Genomic DNA, 10,509 nt, shown 5'->3' with positions numbered 1-10,509 from the left:
GCCATAATATTACATGACATAGAATGCGATTTCATAATGTAAATTTACAAAATAAAAAATAATTGAACCAATAACAGCACTGAATTTGAATCACACGGATATTACATGACGCAGAACACGATTTCCTAATGTAAAATTCCGTCATTTATGATGCTTCTTTTTCTTTACATCATATGTGATGTAATTTTATAGATTTTGTTCGTTCACAGAAAAAATGAATCCTTGACAGCACTGAAACAGGAGAACAATAATATTACTTGACATGTAAAACGATTTTGTCATGTAAATTAACACAGCTACAAAATGAATCCAAAAAAACATTGAATTTGTAGAGTAATTGACATGGAACGCTATTTTCCAACGTGAACACAGCGAAACAAACCAATAGCACGAAAATTGAATGACAAAAGCCTTCAGTGTACCCTCGGAAATTTGTGTTTGTTTTGAAATCGTGATCCCGAAATTTGTTTTTTCGCTAGGTAGGATAGTAGTTTTCTCAGTTCGTTGTACAAGGAGTGAAAATCGCGATAAGAACACCAAGTCTACTGCTGAGTGCTGATGCCATCATTCGTGCCATCCGGCTGTGACTATGCCAAAATCGGTTGTTGGAGTGGAATGGAGTTGTTCCGAATTTAAAATGGTGAGAAAAATCGAACATTCAACTAAGTGAATCGACAGTTATGTGTGAGCAGTAATATTTTTAATCAATAATCCCGTCCTATTTCAGAAAATTCCTCCAATTTGACGAAGGGATATTGTGACCTATTTATTCAATTTCATCCTTCACCGGGAAGTCGCATCCTTGTGGTGTGTGCAGGTCGTTGGTATGCGGAAAAGGAATTAATCGATCACCATTTCAACTTACTTCATGAAGGTTCCCTGCAAGTCATTCCAGATGGCTGGGTGCACCGTTTCCGTCTGGACAAATGCCTCTAAACAATAATCCGAAAAGTTAGACAGAACTTCCCCGGTTAATTTTTGCACTCATCAACTAACGGTACCCATCGGTTCAGGTGTTTGTTATCTGTTTGCACGGTAAGGTTATTTCTTTTATTTTTCTACCCTTTGTAATTCTTTTTTTGGATTATGCTTCCAGCACTGAGCAGGCGGATTAATCATCCCGAAGATTCGTTCGAGATGAGGAATCGTTTGGATGATCTGACTCATGGAAAGAAGCAATATAGAAGAGTTGCATAAGTGTAACAGCTGCCTCAAATTTTTGATGGTTTGTCACTGGAATATGTGGAACCCCAAAGGTGGAGGAAACGGCTGGAAAATGCTTATAAGGAACCCAAAACATCTTCGGGAAGAACAGAGGGCTCGAACACGCTTGGAAGTAAGTTGCTCCATTTAAATTGTGGTTAGTTAAGTTTTAAGCTGAATACGCATAGGAATCTTTGTCAACTCAACTCAACTCAATTCTGTGTTCCAATTAATTTTACCACATAAGCCACCGGCAGAATAATTAAACTTGATTGTGTTTTCTATAGTGTTTAATTTTTGTAATTGACCCTGGTTAGAATGTAATTCTTAAAAACACAAAACAAATTTAAGATAAGCACAAATTTTGTAGATATGTGCAAAGGCACTGTTATTAAATTTCATTCTACAATGCACATTTATTGTATGAATGCAGCCGTTTAGCTGATGCCGAAATTTTGACATTGTTACATATGTGTAGAAAATCGCGGATAAATTTAAACTAGGAACTAGGTGGTTGCCTGACGAGTCAATTAGTAACAGTTTTATTATTCTATAGAACAGCAGGATGGCAGGAAGCTTTATGTAGAAAGGACTATTCATTGACCATTGTGTGTCGCGAGTGTTATATGAGGTAACAATCTTTTTCATTTACCTTTTCCCTTTGTTTTGTTTCTTTGAAACAGTACTCACTACATGCTATGGTCTTCAGATGAAATTTGGCGGATGTGAAAGTAAAAACATAAACCCGGATATGTGTCTCACACACAGTGCATCCGTCTACGAGGTGAATGATCTGATATCTTAAAACACTCCTCCATCAAATGAATATCATGCAAGTTGATTCCTATAGCTAAATTCCGTCCTACAACGAAAGAATCATTAAGGATGACAGGATATCGATTATTCTAAATAGGTGAGCATGAGCTGTTTTTTTTAAATATCATAACATTAAATGTTTCAAAATAAAAATATGCATAGATGGGTGCGTTGCTAATCAACTTCATTACTGTTTCAGGTCGCCTGAGCTAACACAGATTGTTCGATGCGGATCTAATCAACTGATAATAACCTATTTATTATTCATTTTCCTTCGACATCCGGTGCATCTATGCACACAAATTTTTCGACTTTCGCGATGAAGAGATGGACAAGGGTCGTAAGAAAAACCTTGGATAGCCGTTCAAAACCGCCGTAGGGGTGCGCTCTTCACCAACATGGGAAAGCACATCGAAAAACCTGCTGCCATGGAACTTGGTTTTTATTGATTTTTAAGGTTTCTGTTGAGTGTTGTTATGAAAATGTAAATTAATTTCAATATAATCTTGAAAAGCAATAAAAACAGCATTATTTATGACTGGAATTCTTATTGGAAATGGGAAAGCGCATAAAAATTGTAAAATTACATCACATATGATGTAATCAAATAGAAACGTCATGAAAGACGGAATTTTCCATGTGAGTTTAATATTACATGTTTTTTTTATTTACAGAGGTGTAATATTCAAATTGCACTGAAAATTCCGTCATATGTGATGCTTCTTTTTATTTACATCATATATGATGTAATTCTACAGATTTTTTTCGTTGTGTGTAGAAAAAAACTGCATAGGTATAGTTTGCTTTGAGAAGAATTGCTCCGAGAAGCATATCCTTTGAAAAAGGCCCTGAGAAGATAAGTTGGTCGCCATCAGGATAGTTGAGACCCTGTGAAGATAGATCTGAGAATTTGCATTTTTTTAATATTGAGTTTTGTTGAAAGAAACTCATTATGAGTATTCGAAAGCATTAATTGATAATAGTAAAAAAAATGACTACCTTAGGATAATGTAAACTACATGAAACGTGAGGCTTGAACTTGAAAGAATATTCACTTAGAGCACCGAAAGTTTAATTCGATTCTAAATTAAATATCAAACAATTGTTTTATCAATGAGGCCAATAACATTTATCTGAATTTGTAATCCGCGTATTGGAAGTAACAATCAAACTTTATCAAATCTCAGATCTTTATTATGAGATGTCTACAGAAAAATCAGAACCCTATATTTGAAATTCAAAATATAAATCTTGAATTTAAAATTTCGATCGAAAATTGTTTCATCAATTGCAAAAGAATGGAATGGATATGTTGAAAAAGGATATTAAAAATTAAAAATTGAGGTCTTAACCACACACTGCATGCCAGACTGAATCTTATAATTATCTGTAACCAAATCAAAGGCCGACGGTTGGTTCGAAGCTACGTTCCGTTTAGTAAAAAATAAATAAAAATAAACGCTGTAGAATTATTGATAAATTTTGAGTCACGATCTTCTAGAACTTAGAAGATTTACAACACACAGTACGAACATGACATAAATTGGAAATATATAAAAAAAAGAAGTCAGTCAGTCTGTTTGAAGCCAACATTTGAAATTCTGTAAACTGGATTTATGATTTGAATTTGATGTGTAAGTCTAGACTGTTATTTTGAATCTAGATGATAAAGATGCAGATGATAAAGATCTGAAGAATGAACTGTGTCATAATCTGAAAATACATCTGGGTCCGATTATGTTGTATTTTTAGGAATTGATACAATGAATTGTTGGTGACGATTAACTAAGATTTTAATTTGAGAACATCTAAGGTCAAATTCGACGATGTAGTCTGAAATTGTTTCTGTGAATGCAAGATTTGTGATTCAATTTGAGTGGTAAAGGAGTGAAAATCTAAAATGAATGTTGTGATCAGAGGTTAGATTTTGAATATGAACTATTAAATAGATCGGTATAGTCAAACGTGAACTATCTATAAGCTCTTAGAAGAATATTGTGTCTGATATTCGGAGTACATGTGCTGAATCTTGAAAGTAGCAAGTGACAGGAATGTCCGTTCCATTATTTAAAAGACTTGGTGAAGAATTGAATTTTTAAACAGTAGGCGATCAACATTAAGATAATTCTTATAATCTGATATTTGAATTGATTCTGGGTTTCAGTCCAGGAGCTAAATTAGTTACCTATGTATTTGTATGTTCCGTAAACTACGATTCTTTGATTCTGAGCAAACTATAAATTGGGACTCAAACTTTAATCACTTGAACATGAAGTCTGAATTTGAATTTGAAAAATCTAAACAAGTCTGGAAGCTTAATTCTGAAATGCTCAAGTTTTGTTTTCGATGAATTTCTTCTATAGAATTCCGTTTATTCGTTGGACCGTAGCGATAAAAAGCAAGAATGCAGTAGTACTTGTGATCAACTGGACAGAGGGTGGGTCCCCAGTCTGGGGCGGCAGTATAAGTTGGTCTTCGATTGAAGGCAAATGTTCGTATTGAAGTGTGAGACAACGTGTGGGCCCTTATTCTGCGCCGCGCGTGACGTGATGATTCTCACCTCACCTCGGAGTCACCGTGACATTTGTCACCTTATTCCCGAAGTCGATGCGGGTAAAGTGACAGTGGTTCATTCTAGGTGAGTGACCCAATGAACACATCTGTCAAATCGGAAAAATGTTCTTGGTTTGTTTTGATTTCGACCACGATTCTAAATTTCGGAACAAAATTAAACAAAAGTTAGTTGAAATTTCGGTGCGAAAATAGTCGCGATCCATTGGTCCTCGTTAAGCAAACATTGTGAGGTTTGTGACAAAGCTGATGTAACATAATTTTCGGGAATCGACAACTGCTGCCCCGACATACCAGAACACCGGAAACCAGATCCTGATGGTACCAGTTGAAAAATTACTGGACGCACCATCGATATTTGTGTGTTCGAAGAGAGCTGTTGATCAAAAATCGAAGGTTCCAGATTGATATGAAGCCAACGGCAATTCGGCTAAATACGGAAAGGATGGATGTCCGATTCGAGCCAGTCAAAGGGTGTTTATGTTTGGCGCTCTATAAGAGGAATTCCGCTGACGGCTTAGATGGATTATTTCAATTCTTCGATGGCAGAGGAACGAAAATAACCAAACATGTCCGCAAGGCAAGGTCAACAATAAAAACCAGAGGTAAAAATAATCCGAAAATTTTTAAAGTTTTCGGCCTAATTTTCTATTGTGCTTTCTAAGACAAATTAAATATTCGATGGAAATGTTTGAAACATTTAAAAAATGCTAGAAAAGTTGTTTTATTATTCCCAAAACTATCATACTTTAATGTGATAAACTTTCAAAAGCCTGATTATTCCGCTTTACACAAATTTTTAATTAAATTTCTAACTCGTCACCACCTGAAAAGGTACCGACAATTGTCACCTAAAATCGTCACCCGAATGCGACGATTCTCACCCACGGTGACTACGAGAATATAGGGTAAGAACTCACAAAGTTCATCCGAAGTGACGTTCCTCACCTAAACCTGGGGGAGGAAGACTGAAATTTGCTGTATCGTTTTCTGTATCGTTTTTTTACTGTTCGGCAGAAAGCCAGCAATTGTTGAAAAGATTTGTAATCGTTCAAATTTTAACTTTAGATGATCAGTTTCATGTAGCGAGTCATGTAACTCAGTTGTTTAGCTGCTAAATTTAGATTTAGCTATTTTTAGAACAACTTTGAATCTAACTATTTTCATTTATCAGCTTCAAAACTTTGACGAAATTTGAGCGACTCAGTACGCCTAATCATGCAAGAATTTGCCAGAGCGAAACAAAATCTAATTGAATCATTGTTTTAAGCAAAACAAGTGCTTTTCAGTATCAAACAAGTTTTATTAAAAATCACTAAATAAGAAAGTAAAATTTCGAACCTTCGCACTGGTCGCCCGCATAGGTTAATACGATACTCTAAATCTTCCGTATTATTGCTTTCTGATTACATTAATATTAAGGTTCACTGATGCGTCTTGGCTCGACGTGCCTGTGCTAGAACGGATAAAATATTATTTCTGGATGATACGATCAATATTCTTAAACACAAATTGATTATTTTTGCAACGCACCGAAATGATAAAAAACTATTTCTGAAAGATACAATTAATGGTCCTCAAAATAAACTGCGTATTTTTGCAACACGCCCCAATTCATATGTACTGTCAGAGAACACGCGGTAAGATAAATTAGAAAAAAGTCTTCGGGGAGTGTTAGTCGTTTAGATTTTACGGATCCAATTTAAAATCGAGGATCACAACAGTCCAAGCGTAGAGGTAAGTAAACTCAAATAAAATTAATATTATTACGCGAAAGATTTCAATGTTTTTTTAACCGCACATTGTTCTAGGTTTAGAGGAAGAACCCTGCTACCGAAAGCAACAGGAAGCAACACCACGTAGCAGCAGTGCGAATCTGAATCAGCCAATAGTGCAGCAGCAGTGAAAAAACTGGCATCCGCATGATGTTATCAACGACCGAGCGGCCACTTCTTCGAGATGGTCAAAACCAAATCCGATCATTGCAAGCAACACCCATGGGTATGCTGCATACGGTGCTACACACAACATCCAAAAAATGTCAGGATATGATGAAAAGTAAGATAAGTATGTGACTCAATAACTACGAATAAAATAAATGTTTTAAATTTGATGTAAATCTTTTTCATTGTATCCCAAAACCAAATTAAAATTATGTTAAATAAACGAAAACCTATGAATCTTTTTATTGTTGAATGAGGATATGCTGTATCGTCATCGTTTTATGGATGGATCATTAAAAAAAGATAACACGTATGATTGAACTGGTTCGAAAAAATTAATCTTCATTTAATCGTAACTCTACTTAACGACCCGTTCACTGTATCGTAAAGTGTGTCCAGACGATTCCAATACTATTTATTCAATCGTCCATTTATAATCCATTACTATTAGAGTAATCTTTATGGTGTCTCGGGAAAAAGATTACAGGAATGGTCAATTTAGGATACTGATTTATGCGGGCGGTAGATTGATGAGAGAAATTTGACGTTTGAAAGATTTTTTTCTTTTTTTATTCAGTCTTCCTCCCCCAGACCTAAACCGACTGCTGGAATAGAGTGACTTGGGTGACTCTACTATCGTCACGTCACTCGAGGCGCAGAATAAGGGCCGTGATCAATATATCATTAAAGAGTTGTGATTGATCGTAGTCCAAAAACTGATAACGGCATGCTTGGGTGACGATTGAATCGGTATTCGGGCACAGATGGTAAGCAGGAGAAATTGGATGTTTTTGCCAGAGGTATAAAGGGAACGGTGGCGGAAGAGTGGGAGCTGGCATTTGGGTTTACCTTTTCAATCATTCTAAAGTGAATGAGTCTTCCACTTGTACAGCATTGAAATGATTTTTTTCTTTCGTGCTCCACTTAGTACCTCATCCCGGTACAGAAATGCCTTACACCGCTTATTTCACTGTTCTCATTTGAACTGGAGACTCGTGGGTGTTTCCGATATTCAAATAGCACTGTTGCGGAAGTCCGAAGGTTGATTTCCGGATTCCCTCGGAGATATGAATTGAAGACTTTTGAACAGATAGCTGGAGAGGATACAAAAAAACGATTGATGACTGGAAAATCCGAAAGTTTTGTTTTGCTTTGCGATATTGAGGTAAGCGTTACTTTATAGGTTACCCTGCATTACGCTGTCAACAGAAGTAAATTACACTGTCATAGCATTTCACACTTCAACGTGTAAAATTTCAAACGTTCTTGAAACAACTTGACCAACATGCGTGAAATGCGTAAATGCGTGAAAGTACTGCTGCACATGATGTAAAATACCGTTCAAACAATTGATGTACCGTCAACCGGGGTAACATGCAACGATTTTCAACTTCAATTGTATCTGGAACATTTATGTTTGTAGGGAATCATAATGCTTGTGCATTAAAAGTTTTAAGGTTAGTAGGGCAGCAGATTGACGAGGTTAGAAAAATTATTAATGTCCTCAGTAATTTTTAAATTCTCAAAAACATGCATGTTGCATGATACCCAAGAAAAGGGGTAGCATGCAACAAACAAATTTTGCATTAAGTGTAACGGAAACCCCAAAAGAATTTGATAAGCATTCTCAAGGACTGATCTTATCTTTTAGTTTCCGATCTAGGCAATTTACGTTACTCTTTAAAAAAGAAATAAAAGCAACATTTTGGAAAAAATTATGATGACATAAAAAAAAATTTAAACATTTGGGAACGTGGGAGAAAACCAATCTTTTTTTAATCTGAGTGCCACGAAAAAATGTAGAATTCCTTCACAATATTTTGCATGGAAATTTTTTCAAAAGGTTTTCTTCTTTTAAAACAGTATGAAAAATATGTATACAAATACTTTTTTTTTTAAATTTTAGAGTCAGCTGTACTTTTAGATGCTTAAAAATTGAACTGATTTTTTTTAGCAAAGAAGTCAAGGGATTTCTTTTTTAACGAATCATAAGATACAGCTTAAAAGCAAATTTCAATTTTTATTTTGTTCAAACATATTATTTCATTGTTATTTCATAAAAAAAAACATTGAACTTATCTCTTAAAGAGCGACGAAATAAAAAACAAAAATTATTGTTTCTTAGTCTTGCGACGATATCCTTTTTTGGGTCCTGGTTTTTTTGATGATTTGTTTTCATTGTCCTCTGGTTCCTGCTTAACGCATGCATTTGGCGGTTCTTGCTTAACAATGCAGTCCTTCGTTGCAATCACCGTCTGGTTTTCCTTGGTTTTCTTCTCCTTTTTGAACTCTTTAACAAGTTCCACTGTAACGGCTTGGCCAGCTTCAACCAGAATTTTCCGGCGTTGTTGTGGAGGAGCAGCTACAGCTGTACGGTTTTCTTTTAGCACTTCGATAAAAGCTTCAGACCATGATGAATCCGATTTTGATTGATCCGATTCCTTGCCATCAGGAAGTCGTTTCAAAACTTGTTGTGGATCTAGAGGAACGATCCCAGAAGCTCTAAAGCCAGAGCGCAGGTTTGTGGAAGCATTTGTCAGAGAATTTATAGTCTTCTTCAAGAGTTCTGGAAAATAAGCCTTCGGAACAGTCCCTTTGTACTTCAATTTATAGTCTTGCAGATTAGATCTCCATTTAATTTTCAATGGACGAAAAAAGCGATGTCTACCCGCATAAATAATGATCATAACCAAACGTTTCCTGAAGAAGTCAAACGACGATTTGATGAATCGTAAAAAAACGTTTAGCAAACGGTTATTGACAATGTAAAATACATTGCTTTAATCGTGAATTTTGATTTGATGTTATTTTGAATATGTCGTTAGGTTATGTAACTGTTAAAAACTGTTAAGGCACTTATATGGAAGAACCGTTCTTCAAACAGTTTAGATATCGTCCAATAACACTAGTTTACAAAATTTTAAAAAAATCGTGAACTTGACTAACTGATCAACATTTTTAATGTAAAATCGGGCGCTGAATCCGAAAATGAAATTAAAAAAAATCTCAGTAGAACCGTTTTTGAGTTATGCTCCAAATATGAAATTTCGGAAAAATTAAAAAAGTTCTTGTACTTAGATTAAAATATCTCGGACGGCATAACAGTAATTTGAAATCTCTCTTTCGCATATTGAAGGTGAATAAATTTTCTATCGATCATCTGAACACTGTTTTTGCGTTTGACCAACAGTATTGCTGATATTAGTGACTTTATGAGAGACAAAAATGATAAAAAACGCACTTTTTTAAAGAAAATTTTGTTTAAACGAAAGTTTTAGACTTGATGGTAGCATTTAAAAAATCTGATTTTCTTTTGCGCTTAAATGTCAATTTGAAACAAAGATTTCAAGTGGTTATTTATCAAAATCGGTTGAAAATTGAAGAAGTTATGGCTACTTAACCATAACTGTAATTTTTGCAGTTTTTAATAATTTAACGAACCGCAGTACACTTATCATAGTATAGGAAGAATGAAACATGATAAATCTCACTCGCTCCAAGTCAAAATTATTTATTAGCTTACCAGAAGGTCACATGCCAAGTTTCAGGAAGATCTGACCATAGGGAGGGTATGCTTAAGTCTCAAACGAGAATAAAATTTTGAGGTATTTAGCCCGATAGGAACGAAAAATACTGGTTTTTCATCAATAACTTTTTTCATCACTAGCTGATTGTTTTTTATGGTTGATTTTCTTAAAGCCTAAGTTGAGACAAATATTTCACCCGAAGACTGTAACTCGATTGGATTTGAAACAGAAAAGTTATTGCGGTTCAAAGGCCGCAAATTTTGTCCAACACGCAATGAGTACTTTTTACGCATTGCGTTTTATACGACAATTTTCGACCAAAATACAATCTTTGAACCGAAATAACTTTTCTGTTTCAAATCCAATCGAGTTACAGTCTTCGGGTGAAATATTTGTCTCAACTTAAGCTTTAAGAAAATCAACCATAAAAAACAATCAGCTAGTGATGA

General features: G+C 35.1%; 1 long non-coding RNA gene across 1 annotated transcript; it reads left to right on the top strand.

Moving 5' to 3' along the window:
• Positions 1 to 1,641: 1,641 nt before the first annotated feature.
• LOC129740708 (uncharacterized) lies at positions 1,642 to 2,444 on the top strand. The gene is made up of 3 exons (XR_008736344.1): positions 1,642 to 1,834; positions 1,913 to 2,116; positions 2,219 to 2,444. It is a non-coding gene; the product is annotated as an uncharacterized LOC129740708 (long non-coding RNA).
• The last annotated feature ends 8,065 nt before the right edge of the window (positions 2,445 to 10,509 follow it).

This window comes from Uranotaenia lowii, chromosome 1 (genome assembly GCF_029784155.1).
Source record: "Uranotaenia lowii strain MFRU-FL chromosome 1, ASM2978415v1, whole genome shotgun sequence".
Lineage (NCBI taxonomy): Eukaryota > Metazoa > Arthropoda > Insecta > Diptera > Culicidae > Uranotaenia > Uranotaenia lowii.
This window is presented reverse-complemented; position numbering and strand designations above follow the sequence as displayed.